Source organism: Octopus bimaculoides, chromosome 3 (assembly GCF_001194135.2).
Source record: "Octopus bimaculoides isolate UCB-OBI-ISO-001 chromosome 3, ASM119413v2, whole genome shotgun sequence".
Taxonomy (NCBI): Eukaryota; Metazoa; Mollusca; class Cephalopoda; order Octopoda; family Octopodidae; genus Octopus; species Octopus bimaculoides.
In genome coordinates, this window is record NC_068983.1 from 120,318,885 (window position 1) to 120,330,649 (window position 11,765).

Here is an 11,765-nt window from a genome sequence, read left to right on the forward strand (position 1 = left end):
TATATATATATATATATATATATCATCATCATCATCATCGTTTAACGTCCGCTTTCCATGCTAGCATGGGTTGGACGATTTGACTGAGGACTGGTGAAACCGGATGGCAACACCAGGCTCCAGTCTGATACATACATACATACACACATATATATATATGCACATATGCACACACACATGCTTTCTTAGGTATATCAGTGAGTTGGCAGTGTCAGAAACAACATAGCAACTGTGGAATATTTTCAGTTTTGGAAAACAATTTCTAAGAAATGTGTGGGTGCAGAATTATAACTTCTTCATGCAGTTTACTTTGACTAGGTATCTCAAAGAGATTTATTTGAATTATATTCAAAAAGGACAGTTTCTATAATTACACTTGAATTTCATGCAATAACGGAATAGATGAAAAAGGGTAGATCTAAAAAAATGATGGAAGATCTTCACAGGAGGTAATAAAATGGCACCCCAAGTAGCTCATCCTCAAATTTGTTAGATAAGATATTTCAGAAATCTAGATTTACTTCAAAAATATCATAGATGTTATATAAATTAGACCTCTCAGTGAGAGCCTTCAAGTGGTTTCAAAAAGCCATTTATTAACTTTAATTTGAAATACCTAGAGTAATTAAGAAAACTGTTTTTTGCTTTTTAAAATTTTTGTTTCATAGTGAAATTAGAGAATAACATGTAACAACTAATAAATTTGTAGGATAACGACGAAACTAGAAGAAAAGAACAAAAAAATTTAATAAAAGAAAGCAAAAGAGAAGAAAAGTTTGGCATGTGGTTTTAGTTTTAAAAAGATAAGGTATCTAGTATTTTTTTTTTTTCTAGGAAGGTTAGAATGTTCTGTTATAATAATTGGTTAAAAGAAGATAAAAGTTCATTCTTATATGTTTAATTTAGATCTTGTTTACATGATTTCACTGACTTGATATATATAAAAAAAAAAGATAGAAAACTGACTGGATTATAATGAAAGCTAGCATAGCACTTGTCAAAATGGAGATTATTTAAGTATGGAATAAATAATGGAAACATAAATTTTAGATAAAATTTAGAGATATAGATAGCATTCATTGCCACACAATGGTAAAAAGTACCAGCATTAAAAATATTACTGTATCTATCTCAATTATCTCTCATTATACATTTTTACTTTCTTTCTCTGTTTGATTACAACTTCCTCAGTCATCTATCACAAAATACGTTCAGAATTTCTTTCTTGTTCTTTCTCCTTACTGTATCTTCCTCAGCCATATCCCCCCCTCTCTCTCTCTCTCTCTAGAGAGAGAGAGAGAGAGAGAGAGAGAGAGAAAGAGCATATGTCTGTAGTGTGCATTTGTGATTAATATGAAAAAGCTAGAAATGTTATTTGTGGAGAGAATTAGCAGATGACATACACAGCTCCATTTATAGTCCCTGGAAAATGGTTAAGAAGACAGAGCCATTTCTTATGAGATACAGAAACAATAAGGATGTCTTTTTAAAATTATGCAAAAAATGTTTGAATCATAATAGACAAAAAATGTACATATATTATTGATGAGATGCAACCTGTCTTCTTTTTAATAAAAAAATGATGGATCTGATTGTCTTCTAAGGGTTAGAAAGCCTCTTACCTTACACCATAGATTAAATCAAAATACTGCCGATTAAACAGGGATGTTGTTCAGTAAAAAGTTTTAAACAAGATTCAATTAAAGATACTTTTTACACCCAAGTTTGATATAAAGTAATAATTTGTTTACTTGTATTCTATAATCTCAGCCAAATACTCTCTTAATGATTGTAAAAATAACATATTTTGGACACAACAGTAGTATAATTAACAAAAAACAAATTGTGCTAAGGTGAGAATTTTCATCAAGTTAAGTAAATAAATTACTTAATAACAATCATACAAAAAGAAAGACAAAAATAAATCAAATTACAATAGTTCATTAGTGATTCTAAATTCTGAGCTATTGTTTGAGAAATAAACAAAACATCAAATCACAGAAAAAGTTATACTTAAATTCTCTGTCTAACTTGACTGACTCAGACTTTAAGTGGAGACTGTTTTTACAGGAAATAAGTTATTTAGTGCAAATTGACAGTTGTATCTGTGCAACTAGTGCTAATAGCTGAGTTTTGGGAGCTTGTCACTTCACAAAACAATTTTTATCAAAATAACTAGTATTTGCTATCACTAAAATCTTCTTGCATCCTTAATAAGATATTAATCTTGTTTAACTTTAATTCTAATTTTAGCTACTTTATCAAGTCAAACGAATCAAGTTAAGAACGATTTAGCTAAAAATTCAAGATAAGATTAGAATTTTATCAATTGCAGGCTCACAAGCAGAAACATATGTTAGCTCTTTATTGTTCGTGAATCACAAGTTTTTCATTTTCATTTGTAGCATACCACTCTCTTATATTTGGCAAACCAATTTTTATAATGTGCATAAGACTTTTTTTATCTATGAGAAATATTTGTATATGTTAAAGAAATGAGAAGAAACAGGGTGGTAGTATGTTTAGCTAACAAATACTGATTGAAAAATTTGCTGTGGCTTCAATATATTTGAGAAAAATATGAGAAAAATAAATTTTAAAAAATGATCAGCATGAAGTGTGATAGTTATTCCAATATGTTTGTAGGAACTTGGCCAGTTTATACAATTTTGAAATTATATAACATCTATGATTCTCTATTTCTTTTTCATCACCCTAAATCTTTCTGCTTAGGCACCATGCTAAATTCTGAGCAGGTTTTTATTTATGGTTTTCAGTTGCTGAATGGGTATTGATGCTAATGTTTTGGTTAAAGAAAATCTTGAGTTGTATCTCATAACTAGCACAAGGTCATATGCCAGGAAATATATGAAACATTAAATGTTTGTATGAGTCATTAAACATGATTATAATTTTTGTTGGGATCATATGAAGTATTATAGTTCTCAGAACAAGATAAGAAAAAGACAGCTCCACAAACACACTAAAATGCCAAATGATAAGATCATGGAGATGTTAACACCATGCCTAAGAATGACTAATTTCCAAATCAATAATGAGATTTGCCAACAATTAAGAAGGATAACTATGGGCACAACATTATTAGGAGCAACAGCAAATGTCTAGATTAGCTGTGTTAGGTACAATACTGAAACTTGCAGCTTTGTTAACTTATAGCAAACGTTAAAAGGATAGCCACATTTTTGTAAACCTCATGAACTCACTATGCACATCAATACAATTTACCCAAGGAAAACAACAGCAACAAATAGAAGCAAGACTTACTATATCAAAACTATGGTACTAACTACAACATTCTTTAAAAAACCTCTATGCAGCTATTTAAGCAACTATATCTCTCAAATCATACCCTACACCTTAACAAGCAACTAATACATTACATGATGTGGTTCTAGATGCATACTGCCTGAAAAAAAGATGGAACAGTTACAGGTAGAACATCTTTGACCATAGTTCTGTGCAATGAGGATTGACCAAGGAGATACACAATAACAACTTAAACTATGAATCTTAACAGCTATAAGCTGTAAAAAAAAAATTGTCAAATGCCAATAACACTGGCTAAACACCAATATATCTGCACTAACATATTAGCTTATACAGAAAAAATGAGTTACCTCAAAAGTGCATCCCTCCTTATTGAAAGAGATTGTCTGAAAACAATTTAGAGAGTATCTAACACAAATAATATCATAGTTGTGTTCTAAAGTAACACCACATTTTTCAGATTCCCTACCAAAGTTAAATTTACCCAGGAACAGCTAGAACATAAGAAATGCATAAAGAACATTCATCCATTTGTAGCAGGTCGTTTAAGAAACTGGGAATCGCAGGAGGTCAGAATAGAGAAACTTAGTAAAACCTTAATGAAAGAAGAAATATCTAAGTAAGGAGTGACCGAACATATCTAGGGCAAAAAACGAAATCATATACTGTTACATGGCTACCCTTGTTGGAAAAGGAGAGAGAGAAAGGAGAGTGAAAGGGAAAGGGTGGTGAAGATGTGTATAGATTAAAGGTAAATTGGTTTCAAATTTTGACACAAGACCAGCTGGTGAAAAGTAAATTAAAATGTTCTGGTATTAAGCGCAGGTTTTTAATGTTGTACATTCAATTTCAAGGATGAATTTATTTCAAGTCTTTTCTTAAATTTATAAACAGATTTAAGACACTTTTAATTTTAATCTTCACCAGGTAGTCAGTTAGACATTAAAAGTGTCCCAGGTACCATAAAGTTGAGGGCAGCATTATCTTCTTTCATCTTCCTATTCAAGTGGTTTTCAAAGTTGTCTTCATTGACTTTATTTATCAGAATTAATTTTCAAAACAAACGATTTTCCTCTTTATACAGGTAAAGAGTTCAAACATTTTCTTTTTGTTTTCAATAACAATATTATGTTATTCTTCACTTAACAATATGTTCTTTATTTGGAAGACATCATCACCATCATCATCGTTTAATGTCCGGAATAACTTACCTTCTTTAAATTGACCAATTTGTAATATTTTCAAAGAGCATTTTAAGATTGCTTTTTTAATTATTGATTATTTAAAGAATATATTTTATATGCATAGCCAGTAACAAGTGTAGCCTCTTGGGATGTCTTAGCATATCCCTTTGTTTCATTCACTGGATGGGATGGTTGCAACTGGAATACTTGTTATAATAGGTCTACTTGATCAAGGCTTATCTGTGGTTAAACAATGACTGGAAAGATTATCTTGACAGGGTCACTACGCAAATTATAAATATAAGCATCAATTATTCAATTCCACTTCTATATTACAAGTCAATTGTATAGTTATTTAAGCAACTAACTAATCTATTGCTTGTTTTATCACTTGGTTAATCAATGAATCCTTTGTTTGTGAAAGTCCTTTCATAGCCAGCAAATCTGGAGGTGACAGGGCATGTCATTGATAAAGTTACAAATGGCAATGAAAGGACTTTGATAAACAATGGATTGATTGATTAACTGAGTAGCAAGCGATCAATTAGTTAATTGGTTAAATAAATAACCAATGGAGTAGTACTAAAGTAATGAAATTGAACCAGAGCATATGACTATTATTGGAGTAATGGCCTTCCCATGATACAACAAAATTTGTTTTAATCCTTTAGCATTTAAACCAGCCCCAAATTTTCTACTTACTTTATGTTCAAACAGTCCTGATTTGGCCTCTCACACTTACTTAACAATGTCATTGTAAAAATCAACAATTACATTATTGAAATCTGAAAGCTACGAGATAATGCATGATTAATTCAAATCAATGTGAATGAATATGTATTACATTTGATAGAGTAATCTGAATGCTAAAGGGTTAACACACAATTACACATCAAGAATCTTGCAAACCAACAATGTAAACAGAAGTTTATCTATTGTTTGAGAATTTGGAAGAAAAGAAAATGAGAATTTATGAAATTCATACTTTTCCAAAAGAGTATTAAGGACAAATTTAAAGGAAAGTGGTTTCACTCAGGAAACCAATCTGTGCCACAGATGCAACACTGTGTGAATTTACTGTGGTCCATCACACATAATATTTATAAGTTATTCCGGTTATGTAAAATATGCAAGATCTTAAAAGCCAATGAATTAGCTATATCTATGCTATATATATTAAAAAAAAAATGATAGCAAAATGAAAAGGTATGTTTGAATAAATAAACCTTCAGAAGTATTCAAACAAAAGTTAAACAACCACAAGTGATTAAAATTATTTAAAAACTAATTTGCAGTAATTTATCTTGTAGCTTTCATTTGTTTCACTCATTTGACTGCGACCATGTTGGGGCAACACCTTGAAGGTTTTCTGGTTGAGCAAATCGACCTCAGGACTTATTTTCTTAATTAGAAAATTACTATTTTTAAATCTCACAACCTGAGATATTCAGCAACAGTACTTTGTAATAAAGATTGTTTGCCAACATAACACGGCAGTCCTGGTTTAGGACTAATGTGGCTGTAATTTAGCCCCAGGAGATATCGTCTCCAGCTGGCTATACGACACAATCTGTGTCCTTATATTTTTGAACAAGGGAGTCTAGCACCCCAACTCAGCTCAAAACAATATCTGTGTATTGCGATTTCTGGGTTATTTTTCTTCATTATTATTTTCTTAAGCCTAGGACTTATTCTATAGGTCTGTCTTGCCGAACCACTTAGTTACGAGGACGCAAACACATCAACACCGGTTGTCAAGTGGTGGGACACACACACATATATATATATATATATATATACACACATGACGGGCTTCTTTCAGTTTCCCTCTACCAAATCCACTCACAAGGCTTTGGTCAGCCTGAGACTATAGTAGAAGACACTTGCTCAAGGTGCCACATAATGGGACTGAACCTGGAACCATGTAGTTGGGAAGCAAGCTTGTTATCATACAGCCACACCTGTAATTAATTTCTATATTACCTTTGATATGAACTAAAACAATATTTATATTTAGGTATTTCATTAAAATATTGTAAACTTTGATAGCACAGAATTTGGTAAATTTCGATCTTTTCACCTGCACGATTTTTACTAAGATATAAAAAAAAAAAAAAAGGATTTTTTGCATGTAATCAAGTACCCTGACCTCCTAACATGCTGCAAACCCCTTATTTTTGTTCAGAAAAAAGTGGGGGACCGGACCCCCCCCCTCATATCCTGGAATCGTTGGAAATTTTTTTTTTTCGTTGAATAGATTCCAGTGACCTCCTAATATTCTACAAAACCCTTTTTTGGCTCTAGGAAACAGGGTGAGGTGAGGTGGAAGTCTTGGAAATTTCACCCTCCACCCCCGTTGATCTTTTCACCCACATGATTTCACTAAGAAGAAAAACACCTTGGATTTTTTTGTGTGGAATCAAGTACCCTGACCTTCTAATATACAGCAAACCCCTTATTTCTGTTCAGAAAAAAAAAGGGGGGGGGACCAGAACCCTTCCCCCCCATATCCTGGAATCATTGGAAATTTTTTTTTCGTTGAATGAATTCCGGTGACCTCCTAATGTGCTACAAAACCCTTTTGGGGGTCTGGAAGATGGGGTGAGGTGGGGTGGAACCCTTGGAAATTTCACCCCCACCCCCATTTTCAAATATTTTTTGCTATTTCTTTCTTTACCCATAATTTTAGATAACATTTTGCAGAAATACGTTTTTGAGAGAGTGTGGAATACATTAGATCGAAAATTCAAGGAGGTTTGCAATGAATAAGTGAAAATGCAGAGGTTATAGAAGTTAGTGGTAACAAAGTGTGTGGAGAGATAACAAATGATAAATTCAGCTAAAAAAATACATTAGAGTTTTTGCATGTATGTGTGAATTGAAGTAAAAGTATATTAAAACAAAATATCTTTTCCCTATCTCTTAAAATCACTTGATATAATATATATAATAATCCCAGATTGCAGAAAGGATCTGAAAAACTGAAGCATTTTCCCTTTGCAATTTTTGGTGCTGAAATGGGTTTCATTTTTGTGTGTGTGTGTGTGTGTGTGTGTAAAGGGAGAGATCGAAAGACAGAGAGAGAGAGAGGGAGAGAGAGAGAGAGAGAGAGAGAGAGAAAGAGAGAGATAGAGAGAAAGAGAGAGAGAGAGGGAGTATGTAATGAAGTTTACCTACTTTCAAAGGTGTAACAATATATCATAATTATATATATCGTTATATATCATCATCATCATCGTTTAACGTCTACTTTCTATGTTGGCATGGGTTGGATGGTTTGACTGAAGACTAGCAAGCCAGGAGCCTGATTGCAGCTTTTTGGCTTGCCAGTCCTCAGTCAAACCGTCCAACCCATGCCAGCATGGAAAGCAGACATTAAACGATGATGATGATGATGATCATCATATATAATGATATATATAATTATGATATATTGTCACACCATTGAAAGTTTAGGTAAATTTTGTCACCCACTTTCTTTCTCCTCTACTCCCTCCCACCTACAAAAATGAAACTGATTTCGGCGCCAAAAATTGCAAAGGGAAAATGCTTTAGTTTTTCAAATCTATTCTGCAATCTGGGATTATTATATATATTATATCAAGTGATTTTAAGAGGTAGGAAAAAGATATTTTGTTTTAATATACTTTTATTTCGTTTCACACAGGCAAAAACTCAAACGTCTTTTTTGTAGATGAATTTATTGTTCGTTATCTCTCCACACACTTTGTTACCACTAACTTCTATAACCTCTGCCTTTTCACTTATTCATTGCAAACCTCTTTGAATTTCCAATCTAATATATTCCACACTCTCTCGAAAACGTATTTCTGCAAAATGTTATCTAAAATTATGGGTAAAGAAAGAAATAGCAAAAAATATTTGAAAATGGGGGTGGGGGTGAAATTTCCAAGGGTTCCACCCCACCTCACCCCGTTTTCCGGACCCCCACCAAAGGGTTTTGTAGCATATTAGGAGGTCACCGCAATTCAATGGAAAAAATAGTTTCCCATGATTATGGGATATGATAGTGGGGGAGGGAGGGGGTCCGGTTTTCCCCCACCCCTTTTTTCCGAACAAAAATAAGGGGTTTGCTGTATATTAGAAGGTCAGGGTATTTGATTCCAAATAAAAAATCCGAGTTTTTTTTTTCTTGGTGAAAATCGTGTGGGTGAAAGGATCAAATAATACCCTGAATTTTATAACAGTACCTTTCAGTCAAACTTAGCTAGTGGTATATATTTATCTCGAGATATGTCAAAGAAATCTAGAGCAGTAGTACCCAATCCTGAGGTCACGACCCCATTTGATCATTTAATATGGGACATGAAAGACCCACCTTTTTTTTTTGAAAGGAGAAAAACAAAACAAAAAACGACAAAGAAAAAACAAAAACTCCAAAAAATTTTAATGTAAACTAAATAACTACCATATCTTTTAAAATCATTTGGCAACAAATTCGACATCTTTGTGTTCATATCTTGTGAAAAAATCTTATTTTTCTATTTTCTAAGACGGATGTTCAATAAGTAGCGCGTATGTTTGCATCTTTTATTTAAAACGTATTATTTAATGATCGAAGCGCACAGTGTTATTACAACTGTGAAAAACTGAAACAGATCGTCATAGAGAGATAGAGAAAATAAATCAAGTATGAAAAGGACCCACTGGGTGGAGAATAGGAAATGGTAAGATAAACAAGAGAACCGAGTAGGATGATTAATATCGTTGTAATTAACTCAAAGCAAAATTCTGAATGTCTCACACAAGGCTGTCCATGTGTGTGCTGGGTACGTACACAAGCAATACAAAAATCGTAAAACTACTATAACTAACACGTGTTCTCACGTATGACAGCTGATGATGTTCCCACGTTATTCTCATAGGTGTAGTAGAAATAAAATAAGTGGTTTGGAGGGATGGTTGTCTAACTTGAAAATTTATGCCAATAATAAATAAAAAAAACAAAAACTAAATCAACAAACTTGCTCAACAATTACTTTTATTATTAACATTATTTACGTTCTGTGTTCTTCCTCTATAGGTCGATAAACTAAATACTAATCGAGAATTGATTAAATCAATTGTACTCCACCCCACAAAACTGAGACTTTGTGACTAAATCATTATTTACTAAAAATAACTTCGTAGTCGTGTCTCAAAATTTTTTTTTTACCTATCCTGTTTAAGTGCATATTAATTATAATTTCATAATAAAAATGTCCGAAAGTATTGAAATTAAAGAGATAGGGTACAACTTCAATATTTATCGGCAAACACACCCACACACAAGAACAAACTTCTGGTTGATTTGTAAACAGTGAGTGTATGTACACACATACCGTGTTTCTTAGTTAAATACACAAGTGGTTGGTGGCTCCCCACTCTCATGTAAATCAAAATCGAAATATATTTAACTCCTACAGTCAATCATCTTAAGTTTTTTCTCTGAAGATACTGAAAACTGTCCAAAACATTTGAGCGGTTTGCCTGTTCGAATGAATAAGCACTACCTATAGCGTTGAAATAGAATCTTCGATTGAAAGGGACAGTAACCCGAGATAAACAGGTATTCTATCCTAGAATATAAAAGATGGAACGAGCCATATGGAGTCTCTAGGTGGTTGCTCAACCTGCAAGAAATAGTAACCAAATCCCTCGTAAATCAGACCCTATTGTCTTAAAAAAAAAGGAAGAACATTGCTTTATGTAGTCTGAGATAAACTGCCTGAAAAGACGAGGTAGCCACGGCTAGAATGCCTTTCAACATAGGCCTTCTGTAATGATGGGATAAACAACGCCTGGCCTACTTCATTAACCAAAAAAAACGCATTTTTAGATCTGTCAACATCTTTGGTGAAACGATCATGTTAGGTTCGATAAGATAATTCCAGAGCTTAAACACATTCTCTAAATAGGTTTTCATTGAATCACAAAAATGAATGAATTACAGAGGTAGCTGGCTTTACGCCAAAGAAAAATCACGTCCCCCCCCCCACCACTTTCTTTATTTCTTTCAGAATAGTTATTATTATTTTTATTAGAAGTTTGTTGGTGGGCAGGATTGTTATTACCGCCTTGTTAAGTCACACCCCAAACGGTAGGTTAACTGACCAAAAGGAACATGAATATTAAACAGGTCATGTGATCGAGTCTGTTGCTGACAGAATTCATCTGCCTTAGAAGTGTTATTAAATCTACCGACAGCTGCTAGGCAGCAACAAGCGGTTTTCTCGCTTCGCTGTATATTCTAGTGAGTATATATTTTTGTTTACTTCATTCATTACATGGCATAATAAGTGCAAATACATTCACACAACTTTACAGATTTATAAGAAAGAGTTGGGATGTTGTAACATCCTATGTCCCAAAAGGGTTTTACCGAATCAATGTGGAACTCGAAATCGAAACCAGGACGCGAACTCTGTTCGTGTGGATCTTACCTCTGTAACTACGATATTCACACGCAGATTTCCATTATTGAAAAGATATGAGTTTAAGATAAGTAAGTGTATACATGCATTCGTACGTACGTTTACATGCACAACTACGCATCTTGTATATTATTCTGATTTGTGTGTGTGTATATATATATATATATATATACACTCTCACGTACACACACACATATAAATTCATTAAAGAGTACCATTTAAGATCGAGGTGCATATCAAAGTGAAGCACACCGCATTAATGGCTATACAGTAAAACAAATCAACAGGTAAACGATCCAGTAACTCCACTGGTGTTTTGGTAATCCGCAACTTTGAGCTAACTTCAGCATGGTGTAAAATCACAATAAAAACAAACGAATGGGTTATACTGTATCACTACAATTGATTCGTTAACAGATTTTGTATTGTAACACCGCACGAGTATGTATGAAGCGCAACATCTCTGTGTTGCAGTATCTTATAAATGTTGTACTTCATGCATACCCGCCTGTAAGGTGTTAGCTAGACTGCAATGAAATTTCTTAATGAAACTATTGTAGCGATACCGTATGATTTATTCGTTCGTTTTTAATGTGATTATATATATATATATATATATATATATATATATATATATATATACATATCTATCTATCTATCTATCTATCTATCTATCTACACGCACACACATACATATACATACACACACACTATTGTTTGTATCGTATTTGTTTTTTGTTGAATGGTAAAGTGTTTATAGTTTTGAAAACAACTACAATTGAGGAGCGACTCGGTTTGAATTAATCTGGTCCGCGTGAATGTTTACATAAACTGCCAAAACTAACGACGAATTTCTTAA

The 11,765-nt window shown here is 33.0% G+C and overlaps 2 protein-coding genes across 5 annotated transcripts in view; one reads left to right on the forward strand and one right to left on the reverse strand.

The window, feature by feature from the left end:
- The window catches only part of LOC106878127 (cilia- and flagella-associated protein 300), a 205,551-nt gene that overhangs the window by 85,935 nt on the left and 107,851 nt on the right, over positions 1 to 11,765 (reverse strand). The gene's annotated exons all lie outside the window — the stretch shown is intronic.
- Positions 1 to 11,765, forward strand: part of LOC106878126 (uncharacterized) — a 75,112-nt gene that overhangs the window by 47,521 nt on the left and 15,826 nt on the right. Inside the window, exon 1 of one of the 4 annotated variants that reach the window (XR_008263722.1) lies at positions 9,765 to 10,725. The exons of 1 other annotated variant lie outside the window; for it this stretch is intronic. The gene's annotated coding sequence lies outside the window, so the exon portion shown is untranslated. Of the gene's footprint in view, positions 1 to 9,764; positions 10,726 to 10,745; positions 10,978 to 11,765 lie in introns of those variants that run through there. 2 more of the 4 variants (XM_014927245.2, XM_014927247.2) reach the window with 2 other exon arrangements.